This window comes from Rattus norvegicus, chromosome 3 (assembly GCF_036323735.1).
Source record: "Rattus norvegicus strain BN/NHsdMcwi chromosome 3, GRCr8, whole genome shotgun sequence".
Taxonomy (NCBI): Eukaryota; Metazoa; Chordata; class Mammalia; order Rodentia; family Muridae; genus Rattus; species Rattus norvegicus.
Genome location: NC_086021.1, coordinates 65,533,108 through 65,551,646, shown reverse-complemented (window position 1 = coordinate 65,551,646; position 18,539 = coordinate 65,533,108). Strand labels below are relative to the sequence as shown.

Genomic DNA, 18,539 nt, shown 5'->3' with positions numbered 1-18,539 from the left:
AGGAGGGCCTGGCTGGCTCAGTGCTTGCTTCCGGTCTGGAAAGTATAAGGAAACGGCCCTGCTCTGAAAACCGAGGTTCTTTCCATTGACTGTTCTCTCTGAAATGGCAGTGACTCATGTGTCCCATGAACACTAGAGCTAAAGGTGAATCATCCACAGCACAAGAAATGCCTGTTTCCACCCTGAAGACACAGGTGTGGAACTCGAAAGCCAAATCAGACATGACAGGGACAAGCCAGCAGTCCTTACCACCCCCAACCGGAGCCGAGCCCTGCTAAGCCTCAAATAAATTTAATCTAGCTTTTCTTCCAGTGCCTTTCATTTTTATTTATGACTGCCCATTGGGCCAGAAGCAGAATAGTCCAAACACTTCCGGGGACGCTGACTTTTCCGGGTATTTACCGGCAGCCGGGAGACAGCAGGAAGAAGGGTTTACAGATTCGCGTTACCAGACAATTTCCCAGCTCTCAGCTTTTTGAACTTGATTTCAATTAAATAAGTGTACAGGTGTTAATGAGACCAAATCTCTGAATCAAATGGGTGTGTGCGGGGTTGGGGGGTGGTATTCTCATAAAGCCAAATAAGATCCAAACCTAAAGCACTGACGTCATTATGTAGGCGGGCCTTCCAGACACCTAGGAGGGTGCCTGGAGAAGGCATAGACCTAAGGGGTCAGACAGGACTGGGTAGGTATGGAAGATGCTGGCACACTTAGTACCAGGCCACAAGGAGGTTTATACAGCATAGTGGGTCTTTTCAGCCACAGAGAGTAGTATCCATGCGTGATTTTTTTTTTCTTTTTTTTTTTTAATTTTTTTATTTCCGGAGCTGAGGACCAAACCTAGGGCCTTGCGCTTGCTAGGCAAGCGCTCTACCACTGAGCTAAATCCCCAGCCCCGATTTTTTTTTTTTAAAAGAAGTTCATTCAGCTTCATACTGGCTATTGGCGTTTACCAGCTTCTATACTAGTCAAGGTGATAGCAGTGGCTGTGCACTTGCTGTAAGCAAACCCCAAAATGGCTGCCGATTTAAGTACTGTATGTGCATGCTTCAAACCAGTCTCTCATCTCACCTTCCCGTATCATATCGATGGTTCCAGCCCCACTAGCTGATATGCAGCTTCTGACACACAAGGCCTCCTGACTGGCGACCCACATGCCCTCTCCTTCAGAGATGCTGCTTGCCTCTTATTGGGCTTCTCCATCTGAGTTAGCTCTTTGGAGAGAACCACTGACTATCTGAAGCAAATGGCTTCTCCTACAAAGCCAGGATCCCAAACTCCTACGAGGTTCCTGACCTCTTGCTCCGCGGTTGTCTCTAAAACCTAGGAGATTCCGAATGATACACACAAGCAGACAGAATTAGCCACACCTGTCATGCTGGAGTCCCACTGTCTATGGTGATTAATCTAGTCTGTCAACTTGACTGGACTGGGGAGTGCCCAGAAGAGTAGCAAAGCACACTTTTGAGCACATCTGTGGGACGTTTCCAAACTGAGGCTGGCTCTGAGTGCTGGTGTCATCACCTAATAGCCCGGTAGCCTGCCTCAGTGGACCAGAAAGGGAAGAAGAGTGGCTCTGCTGGTATAGACCTCCCTTGTCTCTGCTTCCGGGTCACCCTGATGAGCCGCTCTGCCATCATGGACGGAAACCTTTTGAAGTGGGAGCTGAAATAGAGCATGCCTCTTTTCTTCTCTAGTGATTGCCACAGGGATGGAAAAATCTGGCTAACACACACGCCTGATGAGAGAGCTGCAGAGATCCACCCCCTTAATCCCCCCCCCCCATTCTTGGCTACTAGGGGTTCTGCCTGGCTGCCTTTACCTCTTTCAGTGAGCAGAAGAGCTTGGAAGCTCTGTGGAGGAGAGTGCATGGGGGTGAGGCAGCTTTCCAAACATCCCACTGACAGGCTGGGAGGCAGTCAGTCCACTAGCTATGCCATGCCTAAACCAAGAGGTAGCTTTTAATCTACCTTGTCTGTCTGTCCTGTGACTCCAAGTTTAGACCCTTTCCTACTGAATAAAGAGGTGAAATCGAGCATTTTGCCTCACTCTGTTCCCTACACACTCAGCTTTCTCCATACTCTTTCTTTCCAGAACAAATGCGGGAAAAAAAAATGTTGTTCTTGTCACTGTTTGTTGAAAATCTCATGCTATATTCCAAACCAGCTTGAACTTCTGGCAATTCACCCGCCTCAGGGTAGGAACTATGGGCAAGAGCCACCATCCGTGACTAGAAAAGGCATTTCTGCTTTATTGCTCACAGGTCCCAAAAGATGCTCAATGGAACTGAGGGAGTGATGGAGGGAGTGGTCTAAAGAGACCACTGGCGTCTACTTGGTGCCTTTATGCAAATTAGATTCAGGGGTCCCTTCCTCAAAGTACCCAATGTAACAAACGTGTGAGAAAACTGTTATACTAAACAAACCTACAGGTCCAACAAGAGTCCTGTTTCCCCAAACGCCGGACTGAGTTTATACCTCCCTTCATCACTCAGGACATGAGGAGTCAGGAACCTCGGGCTTGCTCTATTGTGATATCCATCATTACCAGGAGCACAATGAACAATCCGGCCCTTCCCACAGTTTTTACTCATCTGCAGATGACTGATCCTCTGGTTGCTCTCTGGATCTATGAATTTGGTGCAAGGGCAGTGTGAATGGTCTTATTACCCCAGCCCTGCCTCCTCTCACCCTCCAGGTGCACATCTAATTGTCCCTAGCCCAGAGCCAGCTGCAAGAAAAGGACTTGGCTCAGGGCAGGGGCAGGCCAAGCCATGCCAAGCCTGCTATTGACCAAAATTAACATTTTTCTCGTTGTCAGGTTCATACTACCTAGAACCTGGGAAGGAGACAGACTGAGACTGCCTCCTCCCATATTCCGCTAGGCAAGCAAGTAGCACAGGCTACAACATCAGACTTGGAAGAGATGCCCAGGTCTGGAAACCAGTGGCCAAGAGAACAGTGTGCTTGTATAGTTTCCTGTAACTTTTCAAACCTCGGGGGTCTCTCTTAACTTTGTGATTCAGAAAGTTCTGGTAGTATCGGCCAAACTCAACATCAAAAAGAATCAATAGTCAACTGCTTTGGTTACCCTACGGGGGATAGTTCTGTTTTGCTTTCTCAATCCATCAGCCATGTTAAATTTCAACTATTCTCATGCTAACAGTAAGAAAACCTATGAGGCAGAGAAATCAAGTAATCAATACATGACAGGCCCTGGGTTTATTGAATGCCTACTATGTGACTGGAATGGTGTTAGTTCTCAATAGGAAGAAATTGAAATATAATTGTGTTAAACTATACATGTCACGACTTCAAAAGAGTCCACAGTAAATCCCAAACAAGCAATATATTCGGGGCTCTGGGGTTCATATAGGACGGGTGTTATGACCTCAGGGTACAGTAAAGAGATTGGATCTTGAATTGGGCAGTTAAGAATGTACAGTGTTTGTAAGATCAAAGTACCTCTGTGGAGATATGCAGATATTTCCAGTCAAGGAAAGGACGTGCAGAGGGATTGGTTTAAAAAAAAAAATGGGTTGTTGGGAAATAGGATAGAAATGTGTAATCAGGAGACCGTTTTCTGGGATAGCCTTCACAGTAAGTCAGTAAAGCTCTGGGAGGCTCTGAAGAACACTAGGTTAAGGCTGTTAGGTTTTATATTTTGTTCTGTAGGTTGTAAGGTGTCATCACAAATTGAACGTCCACCCGTAAGAACATTACAGGAGCCAGCTGTGTATGTGTGAGTTCAAGAACAAGGCTGGGGTGGGGGGTGGTAAGACCACTTGGGCTCCTTGAAATGGATTAAAGATACTTAAGTCACCTACACGTGAATGGGGATCATGACACTGATAGGCCACTTTGGTTGGGGTGATGGAAAGCATTTCATTAGTAGAAGATTTGTAACTGCCATTTGAGGAGGGTGGGGGGTGTTGAAAACAAGGAATTACAAATATTATTAGTTGCTTGCTCAAAGTCACCCTGTTTTCGTTTCCTGAAACAGGTTTGTAAGATAAGGGTATGAAATGTGTGTATCCAGGGACAAAATGGGAGGGGAGATTCTGTCTCAGAGAGTTAGAAAGTTTTCCATTTGCTGGTGCCCCACCCCATGATGTGGTCTTGATATTCTTTTAAAATGTCATACTTCTAACGTGTGTGTGTGTGTGTGTGTGTGTGTGTGTGTGTGTGTGTGTGTGTGTGTGTAATTTTGTCCATTTCTTTTAGCAACACATCCATTATTCAATGAGCAGAGACGGGAGGCTAAATCAACTGATTTCCAACTTTGTGATTTTGTTTTCTTCTCATAAAGAGAAACTCTATTTGTCCCATCTAATCATTTAAAGAAAAACAGCAGTAACCACAAATGAAACAGATTTATTCAACGGAATAGTCTTTTTCCTGAACTTTGATGAATAAAAATGGTATTGTTCCCAAAGGGAGGGGTGGGCAGCCTGGCCAGAGTTGTATACAATTCATTTAAGATGTTAACTCACCAGCTGGTGTGTGGATATTCAAGTGTGACTCACTATCAGTAATCAGTGGGTCACACTGGAATGAAGATATGAAAGTCAAATGAAAAAAAAATGAGCCCTTTTTTCATTAAGAAGCTTCGATCTTCTTCCTTCCTTCCTTTCTTCCTTCCTTTTCCCTCCTCCACCTTCTTTTTTGTATTTTCAAGACTGGGTTTCTCTGTGTAGCTCTGACTGTCCTGGAACTCACTTTGTAGCCCAGGCTGTCATGGAACTCACAGAGATTCACCTGCCTCTGCCTCCAAGCGCTAGTATTAAAGGTGTGTGTGCCCAGCCAGCTAGAGGTTTCTATTCTCAATTTCAAAATTTTTGTCAGGACATATTTCTGCAACTTTTCAAACCTCTGAGTCTCTTTTAACTTTGCGATTCAGAAAGTTCTGGTAGTATCGGTCAAACTAAATATCAAAGAGAGTCAAAAGTAAACTGCTTTTGGTTACCCTATACGGAATTCAACAATTCAAGTATGTTAAGTAGGGAACTGTAATACAAAACAAAACAAAACAAAAAAAAAAACAAAAACCCTCATGCATGCGCACATGTTCAAATGTGAAGAGGCACTTCCTTGTTTCTTGTATACTTTTCTTTAGAAACACTAGACCCTAGTGGATGTGCAATAAAAGTGAACTGTGCCTGGAACTCACAGCCTCAAGAGTTAAGGAATTTACTTATGCTAAAAAAAAATGTTTTAAAGAAGTTGACTACGAGCTTTGCGCAGTGGCAGTATCGTAGCCAATGAGGTTTATCCGAGGCGCGATTATTGCTAATTGAAAACTTTTCCCAAAGAAGTTGACTACACCTTTCTAAATATGAAACACTACCAACACCACATTATACCAAATACTCTGTCCTACTCTGAAACCCCCCTCCAAAAAAAGGGGTCTTCAGTTTGCATAACTGCTATCCTTCCCTAGACCCCATTAACAATCTAATGAAAATGAAACGTCTCTAAATTCTAAAATAAAAATATATATCATAATTAAAAACCAACAAGATGGAACACAGTTATGAAAATAAAAAAGCAAACGTTCATTTCTGCAACACATGTACCTCTTTAGTAGCACTGTAGATAACAGGGTCAATGTCAGCCTAAAGGTCCACTGTGACTTGACAGGATGCTACATGTGGACAACAAATGAAGGGCAAATACCTTGGACTTCTCTTGGTGCCAGCTGCAGGAGCTACTGTTTTTACAGCAGTTTGCTGCCACAGTAGAAAAAAAAAGTTTAGTTAGTTTCAAAGTAGGATGGTTGAAAATGAAGATACAAAATCATAGACCCAGTAAGTTCTGTCAGTAGCTGGCCATCAGATATGTTAAAATGTTTCCAGGCAAAATATAAGCTGTCAATGATTACTGGAGACTATACAAGCAAACATCTACTCAGGCTGAGAGCCCTTCTTCAGCACATTCATTGCCCTTTGAGCCTGCTTGATATTGCACATTGCCTGCTGTCTAGGTGCCTTATGGGAGTGAATGTTTAATGCATGTCTGCTCAAGAGAGGAAGAAATGGAGAGGCAACGGTGAGAACTTCATGAAGTTCTCTGCTTGCCCTGACATTCTAAGATTCTGACAAATGCAGAAGGAATTCGCCCTGGCCAGCTCAGAGTCCTGAGGCTGCCAGGAAAAGACCACAGAGACAGCAGAGGCAGTGGGTGGAGTAACAGCTCAGTGCAGTGTGGTGGAGACCAGCCTGTCCCTTAGTACCAAGCTGGAATTCTGCCTCTCAGATAAAGATCCTGAACACAAACCGGAAGTGCTGCAACCAGTGACCTCAGAGGCTGTCCCGAGGGCAGGGAGCAGCTGAGCTGGCCAGCTGTTTTCTGCAGGACGGAAATGCAAGGCAGGAAAAGCATTCATCCTGTTTCCTGGCTTGATGAACGGAACCCTTGTAAGCTTCAAAAGCTTGTCTTTTTGGACAAATGTCCTTAGGGAAAAGTCTTGATGTTGATGGAGAGTATTCTCTACCCTGCTCTATCACACACACACACACACACACACACACACACACACACACACACACACCCGAGAGAGAGAGAGAGAGAGAGAGAGACAGAGAGACAGAGAGACAGAGAGAGACAGAGAGAGACAGAGAGAGACAGAGAGAGACAGAGAGAGACAGAGGAGAGAGAGAGAGAGAGAGAGGAGACAGACAGACACACACACATTCTCACACATACACAACCCACAGAGAGAGAGAGAGAGAGAGAGAGAGAGAGAGAGAGAGAGAGAGAGAGAGAGAGAGAGACCAGAGCTAGAATGGCCCTATAAAATTCCTGGAAGAACTGAAAAAATAGACAACCAGACTAATGTTAATACGATAAGGTAGACATACTAACTAGTATGGTAGACATACTAACTAGTCATGGATGTGTGGGATGATTTTATTTGGGATAATTCACCCAACCTAACACCTGTATATTGAGCGAACTTGTATAATAATAATAATAATAATAATAATAATAATAATAATAATAATAATAAAAACTCAAAACAGTCCTTCTATGCAGGTCTCTTATATAATCTTGTCTCATTTACTCCTCCTAACAAGCCAATGTGATTTACTAATCTCTGTAATGGGTCGAGTAGTGGTTGTATCTAGAGGCTATGTCTAACTTCCCGATGTCTGTGAATGGAGTCTTATTTGGAAAACGGTCTTTTAGATGTAAACCAGGAAAAGATAGAACTAAGGGTCCCCTTGAGAGGACAGCATCCTGGATCTTTTAGAGGGTCAGCACTTCAGTGGCCAGGAGTCCATGTAGGAGGGAGATACAGAGAAGGAAAACCCATGTGAAGGAGGCATCTGAGAGACACATCTACAAGTTCAGGGAGCCAAGGATTGTTGGGGGTCATTTGGAGATAGGGGAGAGGCCCAGGGCCCACTCAGAGCCTCCAGAAGGAGAATCAATTTCTGTTTTGTAAGCCTCCTGTGATGACCAGAAGCTCTTCAAGGCCCAAGAACCAGAGGCCTACTGTTCCTCTGTTGCAAACTGCTTATATAAATGGGTTTTCTACTTCAGTGAAGCCACCAGATCAGTTGTGCACATCACTCTGCTAACCTGCCTGCCAGAACTGCCAGAAAACCACGTGCTTCAACCTGAAATAGCACCATTAAGGTGACGATACGTCAACACAAAGGTTAGCCGTATGCTTAGGCTGCTTTAATTTGAGGCCAGCATCCCCAGTAAGTAGCTAGGAAGCCTTGGTGAACTATTTACCCTCCACATGTGCCTCACTTATTCTTCAATGAAATGGAGAGAATCCACAAAAGGACCTAAAAGCATGACAGCAAGGATTCGTAGACAGAAAGGGGTAAGATAAAAACGAGGAAATCTGAACGAAGTATGGCTGTCAGAGAACCAATGTAACTGGCCTTAGTTGCTTAGTTGTAAAAACTGTACAAACCAGAAGAAGTTAATAATAAAGGGAAATAGGGAACGTGGAAGTGGGTTTTGTCAGAAATCCATATATGAAGTCACTGAACTAAAAACATTATACCAGGTATCTCTAAGTAGGGAAATGTGTGTCAGCCTAGAGTATGATAAAGATTTAGAAGGTGCCAGGCACACAATAAGACATGTCTTAAGACAGACTGTTGATTTTTAAAAATAAGATGGCCCTATATTTGTGAAGTAAATTACCTGAAGATATTGCTTTAACTATAATTTTGTCTCATTCCAAAGATAAGTAAAACTAAATCAAATACCTCTTGGTGTGATTCTTGGATATCAGATATTTTCAAGTGGATGTCAACCATCCTACTATTTGCATATTGTTCAAAGGATTCAGATCTAGTTTGCCCTTTGTCTGAGAAAAATAAATTTTTTAAGAAAAGGAAAACTGCAAGCCACAAATCTACCCTTGAACATGATCTGTCTGCTTCTTTACATCGATCTGTTACTGAATTCAATTAAACACACACACACACACATACATTTTATCTCAGATTTTACTTAGAAAACCAAATAAGCCGTGGTGATCCTTTCTTAACTGCTTTGAAGTCCAATAAGGTAGACAGACAACACAGACCTTATATATTCCTTCGATTCCCACGGCAATGAGAGGATCTTTGATAAAACCACGTCAATGTAGGAACATGCCAAGATGAGACTGAATTGATGACAACCTTTAAAATCCAAGCAGCGATCGGTCACTGTAAGAAGTGAAGGTGCTCTTAAGAGAGTTGGTATGATGAGAGGAGAGACCCAGAACAAGAGTGTTCCTGCCTTGTGTGGCCAAGGCCACCCACAGTACGGGATTCAGACAGCTCGATGAGAACAAATATGAAATATATTCCAGTATCCTCACCTGGCAGGAGGGATCCTACTCCAAGAAGGGAAGGTGGTACCCTTCAGAGAAGTACTCTACTGGACCCTTTGCAAACCAGATAGGTAGGTGGACGGAAATGAGAACTTAGGGATGTGCCCGAAAGGGTCAGGCTAAATGCTGACACAGCAAAAACTGGGGTCCTCTGTTCAGAGAAGGGGAAAAAAATCGATGGAAAATAATGATAGTTTGGGGCCTGTTTCACAGGGGAATCCAACTGGGTCATTCACACTGAAAATGTAGTGTTGGGCCTTTTTAAACAGAGGCTATATCTGCACTATCCCTAAAATAGACTTGCCCTCTGAACTTCTCTCAGAGAACCTTTCCCTCCAGGAAGCCTGTCAGGGGAGTCTTTGAGGAGACGATGCATTCAGAAGACAGGAGCAAAGCTTCCTTATGAAATCTGACAGCTGTGCGGCAACTTCTATTGGATTCTGGGTTGCCTTGACAGTAGGCTCAGTAAGGTCCCAATGATCTCAGACATGGGCCCCCTCTTCCAGCAAAGCTGAGATTATATTAGGTGAAAGGGATTCAGGGATGTCAAAAACCACGTGCTTTCCCCGGGAAAGCAGGTTCCTATTTAACTGTTAAACAAAGATTAACAATTTTCTTCCCTGTGGAGCGTTTTGGAGTGTTTACTAGATTAATGGGTACCATGACTTTCTGATGAGGGGATTTAATAGGCTATATTAAATAAACTATGGCACAGTTCATTATGAGGGTGAGGATTAGCAGCTTTCTTTAGAACACAGTTTGGGAGACCGGGTACTTCTGTCAACGGCATTCATAAAATAAATCATCGTGCCAGTTTAAAATCCCGTCCTCCTCATCTTTGGTTGCATAAAGTTTAGACCCTAAATCACTTCAAGACCAGCTGATGCTGTGCAAAAGATGTCCAACAATCTGCCGACGCCGGAGCTGGCAAAAGGGCTGGCCACTGTGTTCCTCGTGTTACTGAGTCTATGGACACCTAAGATTTATGATATTTCAATACATGGAAGTACGTGGCTCTCACCCACTATTATGCACACACACCTTCCGGAATATTCACAGTGAGAACAATTTTCTTCTCTCAGAAAGCTTTTTTTTTTTTGCCCTAACTTTAAATTTTTTAATGAACTTGTTGGTACAAAACTATTGTTACTGGGTATGCCGGTGCACACCTGTAATCTCAGCATCAGCTAAGGCAGAAGGATCTAGAGTTCAGAGCCAGCCTGGGATACACAATAAGGCTTAGCTAAAAAAAAAAAAAAAAAAAAAAAAAATCACATTCTCCCTTTCCTTACTTTAATGTTGAATTCCTATCGAGCCTTCGGTTGATTTACGCCTGGGTTCAACAGCTGTCTTGGTGAAGGTGCTGAGAAGGGGACTTTAGATTAGGATAGAGAACAAGAGGCATTCCATGCAAAGCAGCCATTAGACAAGAGAGATTGCAGTACATAAAGGTGCTCCCTCAAAACCTCCCATAATGGTCAGTGCTGGCACACACCTTTAATCCAGTACTCCAGAGGCAGGTGGATGTCTGAGCTCAAGGCCACATTGGTCTACAGAGTTGAGTTCCAGGTCAGTCAGGGATACATGGAGAAACCCTGTCTCAAAAAAAAGTTTTTTTGTCATGTCACAATTATATAAATTGTCTTTAAGGAGAGAAGAAGTTTGACTTTCTTCCACCTTAAACTCAGTTTAGCATAAGCTTACCAACCTCACCTGCCTCATACTGGCTTAATGAAGAATCATACACATTTATATAACCTTTAGCCTACATACTAAATAGATTGACATATTGAGTAAACGGGGAGACTATTTTTCTATCAAAACTAATCCCTACTAGTCTACCAGCACAGCCATGGAAGATCCTGAGGCCAATGGGATTTTTCAAATTTTCTTTTATTCTTCAGGTGCTCGGAAAGTTCCAGAACTGAAGACACTAGCTAATCTGACTTTTACTGGGCTGAAGGAACATTTACACAGCATGTGAGCAGTCTGGCTATAGAGCTCTTGCCTGCTGTACCTAGACTCTTCTGGCTCTACCTTGCAATCCCCTTCGCAATGCTCATGGCTCCCCAAGTCACTAGACTATATCAGACCTCACTCTGACTTTGATGATGGATGGGTACAATGTCATTTCTCTCTGACCTTGAAAACGCTGATGGAGATGGTGAGGTCATCTGGTGGGCCCTTCATACTGTTCCAGCAATTCTTGCTCACTTCATTTCTCTTCCAGCCACAAGCAATCATCTATACATCTGGTCAACCTTGGGTATAGATACAGAATGCAAGCACTCCTCACTAGTTTCTTTACTTCCACTGCAGTCCAAGCCAAGCACTCATCACCTCTGGCTTCCACTGTTGAAACAGCCTCCAGTGAGCTTCCTGGCTTCCATCCATGCTAACTCTACCTACAGTCTGCAGTCTACTCAGAGTGATCTCTTCAAAACACATCCTAAACTTCCCTAAAAGCTGCCCTTTTCATGCAAAATATAAATGTAGTTTCCTGGCTGTGGCTCTTGGGCTCTTGGCTCCCTGTGGCCTGTCTCCTGCTATAGACTTATCCACAGAAAACACCCCAGCCTTTCTTCTCTTCTCCCAACAGCCTAGTCACGGTCTTCCCATGGCAGCCACGTACCTCTTTCTTCCCTCTAAGCTCTGTCTAAATTATACCCAGAAGAGATTCTTCTCTGGTCTTCCACAAGAACTCTGATTAACTCATTGCTGTTTCTTAGCTTTTGCCTCCCACCTCTTGTTATCTTTGTGTATATTTTGTCTCTCACACTATAAACTCCGAGTGGCAGGTGCTTTGTCAGTTTTAATTTGCACTGTATTCCCAGGACAGTTCTCTGTGTGGGTTGTAATCTCAATGGTTAGCTAATTAATTAAAGGAAGAAGAAATAAATGAGAATCTATTTTTTTGAACTCGCAATGATGCTTGGTCTATTAATTTCAATAATAATAGACAGTCTGGATATATATATATTATATATATTGAAAAATATATAGTTTTGAAATATAATATGGTCTTGAAATATATATATATAGTTTTGAAATATATATAGTTTTGAGAAATGTATATAGTTTAAAATTGAGGAATCCTGACTCTCGGTTGGATTTATCAATTGGAATAAAAAGGTTTGGAATGCCTATCATGCTTGCAAGCTGAGAATAAACCAGGTTCACAGTGTTTATTTATTGACATGAACTTCTTGCCATAGCAAACCATTTGCTTGGATCATAGGTAGAAAAAATATGGAGGTGTGGTGGAACTAGGGGAAAGCACATGATGGGTCTCCTCAGAGGGCAGTCAAAATAAACTTCTACTCGGTGGTATTTTCTTTTCTCTCTCTCTTTCTTTCTTTCTTTCTTTCTTTCTTTCTTTCTTTCTTTCTTTCTTTCTTCCTTTCTTTCTTTTTTATCTCATCTTGAATTTATTTCACAAGCAAAAATCCAGAAAGAGCTTAGTCTTCAAAGTAATCTCTGATTTCTGAGGCAGAAGGCTGCCTAAGTCTCGGATGCTCAGCTAGCTCAGAGGAGGATTCCCTGAGTGCCTGCTGGGCTCCAGAGTGGGCAGGTGGCAGGCAAGCACCAGGCCTGAGTTCTTAGACATCTCCCAGCCCAGAAGGTACCAGGCTGCACTCAGTGCCTGGCTGCCTACCAGTGGCTGCAGCTTCCCCTAAGAGGCCATCATGGTTTGTTTCATTTTGTTCAAGTGGTTTGAACTAAACTTCACACAGAGAAGGGATAGAAAGAATCTCGCAGTCCAGGACAGCAGCCTTGACTCATTTTCAGCAGTGTAAATGACCCTCAAGATGCAGAAAGCAAAGGACAGATGGATGCAGAGTAGGCCAGAGTAGAACAAGAAACCTAATGACACAGAGGCACATTTAAAGCCTCCCTTCTTGTTGACATCTCTTTTGTGATACTCTTATGATTTCATAATCGTCTCTTATCTGCACAGAGATGCTGAGCTCTGCGGGGAGCGGGGGGAAGTGGCCTATGTTCAAGGCTCTGCCCCAAGAGTAGCAGAGGCATTTGGATAGCTTCCCTGGGTCTCACTCTCTTTATCCAGTAAATGGGTATAAAATCGCCTGTATGGGATTTTTCTTTTGGGGTATGAATGAAATGAAGCAAACAAATGAACAGTGTAGTCGTGTCTGGTACTTGGTAAGCATTCAGTAACACCGGCTTCAGTAGGCACAGACCCTGAGTGAAGCAGATGGGGATTACCATGACGTGGATGGAGTCTAAGCTCAGCCTGCCAGTTCCCATAGGCTCCTGGAGTTACTGGGAACTAGAAGTGGCTCCAGATGAGAAGGGAACAGATTCTAGGTAAAGATTTCTGGTGAATTGCCTGAGGTGACGTCAAGGAAGAGCAAACTGATCAAGAGCACTGCTGTCTCCAAGCCTTTGGCAACTTGTCAAGACTTTTCTTGTCTTATTTGTGATTAACAAATCCATTTTTTACTTCCAGTTTTGCATTCTTTTCTTGAAGTATCATAATCTCAGCCCCTATGAAAGCCTGGATCCATCTCAAAATGGTATAAGTCAGTCTTCCCTGATATCCTGAAAGGCAAAAGTTATTATTAGTTCATCATCTAGGAACTAAAGTCTGGAGAGCCATCTGCAGGTACTCGAACACTAACATACATACCACCACTGTTCACAAGAGCCAAAAGCCAGAAACAGCCTAAAATTTCATTTCTAACTAAATGGGTCAACAAAATGTCTCCTATGCATATGTACAACAGAAGGACACTCAGCCTTCAAAGGGACTGTCCTCTGACATGGGTTATATCATGGATGAAGTGTCAGGACATTATGCTAAGTGATATAAGACAGTCACAAAAGGACAAACCACAGAGTGAGTCTTGAATAGTTAAATTTAGAGATGGACAATAGAACAGGGGTTTCTAGGGGAATGGTAAAGGTAATGAAAGAGGTCTTGAAGCAGATTTTGGTAAGAATTGTATAGCTTGTGAAATGTACTTATTACCACTGGATTATATTATAATTAATGCTATAGATTCATTGCCACTGGATGTATACTTAGAAATGTTTCAAATGGTAGCTTGTTTGCCACGTGTGTTCTACCAAATTAAAAAATATATAAATCTTACCTAAACTGTGTGGTCTAGGTCAAAAGACATTTTTGTGCTTAATACATTGTGGACATTGTGCCCACAATGGGAGGATGGCAAGAAGTCTAAACATATCCCTTTTCAAAAACAATTTTTACAAAGGTCTTAAAATTGAAGACAAAGATATCCACTTGCATGACTCTGTGTTACCCACACCCAAATGAGCCAGGGAAGTCTGCAAACAACTCCTACACAGACTGCATGCGGTGTCTCCACAGCAGACTCAGAGACAGCACTGTCGTTTACATTGTCTTCTAACTTCCATCAAATATTTTCACAGGGGGAAAAAAAAAACAGCCAAACAACCCAAGGAGATGTGTCACTGGCACTTAAATAAAGCAGGAGCTAGCCTAAGTCAATAGTCATTATTAAGGCTCCCATGATCCAGTTGGTTTCCCCTTCCAGGTTACGTCACACTTCCCATTCTGGGAGTGTTTTCATGAGTGTTAGGGCAGGCTAGGGGTTCCAGACAGCCATCTTTGATTTGAATGAATGGCTGGGCCGAAGCTAAACACAGTGAGTCAGACTAGTTAATGCAGGTTCCCGAAGTCGGGGACTTCCTTCTACCCTTCTGAATAAAGACCAGCTGTGGGTCCACCTCTTAACTCACACTCTTTGAAGAGGGTTAAACTCTCAAATGTAGTCAGAACCTCCAGGCTTGGCTCTAAGCAAATGTCATGGCAGTGTTCTATAAGCTTTTGCCACCCAGACTGAAAGTGTACACAGTGTGGCAGGATCTTTGTTAGAAATACAAAGATTTAGTCACCTACACTAAGTGGAGATTTTTTTCTGAAAGATTTGTTGTTCCAACAGAGAAAGGGTGCTTGGGAAAGCTAAGAAGAGCCGAGCCTTAGTGAGATGAACCTACAAGAGCATTGGTGCCCTCAGAACCCTCATGGCTTCCTCTCAGCAGAGTGAGCTTGGGGACCTGATGGTCTTTGTCCATGTATGTGGCTCAGAGCCTTTTACTACTGATGACCTCATTCCGATGTTCATCTCTGACTTGGTATCTTTCCTTTGCCTTTGGATTTCACATAACTATGGATTCCCTCTGAAAGAGGTGTGTTCCCTCCAGCCTGCTGTGTTTGTGTACCTCTCTCCCCAATCCCCCTTGCCAGCTTTACTCTTCATCACAAGATTCCTGATCTCCCTCTTATAGCTGCATATGGTATTTCCCCTATACTCACCCATTTGTAGTTTGTCTTTCTAAGGTTCTAGTTACACACAGTCAACCCACAGTATAAAACTATTAAATGGAAAGTTCTGGAAATAAATACAATTCAAGATTTCAGTACCGAGACTTTCAGAAGTAAAATCTTATACCATCTCGCTTCTTCCTGCCCAGAGCCTGAATGGCCCCTTTGTTGAGTATATCAGTCTAGAATGTGCTACTTGTTCATTATCCCTCTTGGTTATATCAGCTTCCGGCTGTCACAGTGCTACTGAATTGTATTCAAGAAATTCTTATTTTACTTGAAAAAAAATGCCTTCAAAGAATAGGTGAGGTGATACCAGAACTGAGATGGGGGAGTGGAGCTATGAAGACTTGCTTTAAGTAGAAAAGGCGAAAGTTCTCAGCGTAGGGACAGAAAAAATATTGTATGCCATGGCAGCTAAAGTCTATGTTGAGAAACTATGAGAACGGAACAGAAATCCGCACAGTTAGAGCCATGGCATGTGTGGCTGCTTAAGGCAGGGAAGGCGTGAGATCTGGGACTTAAATACAGGAACAATCATAGCATAGGCTTGGTACCTTCATGATTTCAGGGTCTGCGGGTGTCATGACACTTTTCTCCTGAAGATACAGAGGGAAATGACCTGCTTGGCTAAGGGACAAAGTTTCCTTCAGGACTCAAACTAGTGGGATCTCTGCTTGTAGGAGATTCACAGAAGGCTGTGTTCCTTTCTTTCTGAGGGCAGGAAACTGGGAACTGCATCTTCAGGAAGCAAGAGCAAACCTCCCTGTACCTTACAGCTTGGAATATGATATTCAGACCAGCATCAATGTGGACCCGGTGAAAGGGGTATTTTCTCAAACCCCCTTCTACTCTGTCTTCTCTTCAGTCCCTCCTTCATTTTCTGTTCTCTGCATAAGAAGCCTTTTGACAGTTCTCATCACAGTCATGGCAGGGAGCATAATGTCCCTTCCCCTGGCTCTATTCTGTACCCTCCCAAACAGCCATTCGTTTGCTCAACTGTCGTTCATTATCTCTCGAGTGGCTGCCCTGCTGCTGGTGAAACTCTAGGCAATGAAAACATGCATTTCATTACTCTGCCCCATAAACGTAACTGACTACTTATGAAGTGTCATGCATTGTGCTACTCACTGGAAACAGAAAGATGGACTAGATACAATTCTGTCCTGCTGCACAGTAAGAACTCAATACACGTTTGTTCTGTAATTAATGCTTAAAAAATACCGTCACAGTTGAGAGAGAGAGAGAGAGAGAGAGAGAGAGAGAGAGAGAGAGAGAGAGAGCAGTAGTCAAACAAGTAAAAGCAGTGGTAAGGGATGCTCTGGGACGTACATGGGAAATGAGAACTTGAGAGGCCCAAGAGTCTCTCAGAGACGGAGAGCAGTGAGCCAACCTGGGCGGGTGGGAGGCAGACACAGACCTGCAAGCATCAGGGACCAAGTGCACAGGCCTGGAAAGCAAGGACGGCATGAATATCAGAGGGCGACTACTGGGAACACAAAAATAAATATCCCCGGGTAATTGCAATTCTCCTGACTGGGATGGAAATGTTTGTATGAAACACTATATTAAAAGTCTAATGCAATTCAAGGTATTCAATTTCACAAGCGTAACTGGGTTTTCCCAATTCTCCCCAGGACCTCAATGCCTGCATCTGGATGGCATTTCATTTGCAAGTGCAGTCACTAGAGCTCTTAATCACAAAAGAGGCTGAGGAGTAGCTCTACTGTCTTGCAAGAAGAAGAGGGGTTTGGTGGCAGATAGAACCTCGGCAAAAATTCTAGAGACAGGGCAGTTCGAAAGCTATGCAGACAGCCCTGGTGCCAATTCCATGGTGACTGACACTGGCATCCCGAGGGGTTTGAGAGCAGACAGCTCTGGAGCCTGGGATGCCTCTGGAGATGGGCATCGCTGTTCAGACTAAGACACCTGGGGCAACCTTAGCGGATGCAAGATCTTTTCGCCCAAAGCAATGTTGAAAAGCTACATGTTCAATGTGAAGAAAGAGGCACGACTTGAGGAGATTGTCACAAACCAGGAAGGGCTGAAGGGCCCCCAGGGTTTCTATGTACTGCCAAGTCTGTCATGGACTCATGGGTACTGACTGGGACGAGATATGTTTGTGTCAGAGATAAAGGACTTTATTGCTTGCAGCCATAGGAATGGCCAGAGTATCAGCACGTCTTTTTATCTATCTCCCGACTTCAGTTCTCCCAAGACACCACAAAAGGAAAGCAAAAGGAAAGAGATGCCTACAGATGGTATAGACTGGCCTCCAAGACAGAAAGCCTTTCATAATGGGCAGTCAGCAAGTATTTTCTCTCTCTCTCTCTCTGTCTCTCTCTGTCTCTCTCTCTCTCTCTCTCTGTCTCTGTCTCTCTCTCTCTCTGTCTCTCTCTCTCTGTCTCTCTCTCTCTGTCTCTGTCTCTGTCTCTCTGTCTCTGTCTCTCTCTCTCTCTCTCTCTCTCTCTCTCTCTCTCTCTGCAAGCTGTAAGCACACTCTTGCCCCTTAATCTAGACAGAGACACAATCTGAAGTGTTCAAAGCTCTAAACAATTTTCTGCTGGCCTTAAAGAGAGACTCTGTCTTAAACATGCCTAGGGTGGAGAACAAAAGCACCCCTCGCCTCTGCCAGCAAGAAGAGTTGAAACATGACAGATAGTCAGGGAATTGTTTTGTAACAAAGACACTTCCTCCTTGGCAAGATGGAGTGTGTGTTAGTTAGCAGTTTCCTTTATTCTGTGCTGCCCACTTCACTGATAGATACAGCTAGGTCCAGGCCCGGAGCTGTTCCTCACCCATGCTCACTTTCTCGGGATCTTATTCAGACCCCTGTATTTGAATGCCTTCAGCCCCATAGCGTTAGTCCGCAGTGATGTATCCAGTTCTATGCTTTGTATTTTGATATCACCCCGAGTTCCAGATTTCGAAATCTGGCTGCTTTCACGGGATCTCAAACAATCGTGCTCTTGATGCTCGTCTTCTGTATGAAAGCTGCTTCCCCCTCGCTAACCTCTCAGTCGCAAGAAGTGCCACCCAGCTTCTCGGGCCATACACGTTTCTTCCTTTCATATTCACACTTAATCCTTGAACACAGTTCATTTCCAAATCTATCCTGAATCCCGGCGGTGCCTCTCTACTCACCTATCAACAGCCTAGTCCCGACTAGCACCATGTCTACCCCCACAAACACCCCTTTCATAATGGGCTCAGCAAGCATCAGAAAAACTCTCTTGACTTCCCTAATTAGGAAAACACTCTGACCTTTAACCCGGCTTTATTACACAGCTCAGGTCCCTGTCTTTCCCTCACTGATGCACCCTAAAATGTATGCTGTCTGAACAAAACACTTGTTTCATT

At 43.6% G+C, this 18,539-nt stretch overlaps 1 protein-coding gene and 1 pseudogene across 1 annotated transcript in view; both read left to right on the top strand.

Annotated features, from left to right (window-relative positions):
• Itgb6 (integrin subunit beta 6) overlaps nucleotides 1-18,539 on the top strand; it is a 124,216-nt gene that overhangs the window by 27,533 nt on the left and 78,144 nt on the right. The window lies entirely within an intron of this gene.
• Nucleotides 5,233-5,314, top strand: LOC120102123 (U4 spliceosomal RNA; annotated as a pseudogene).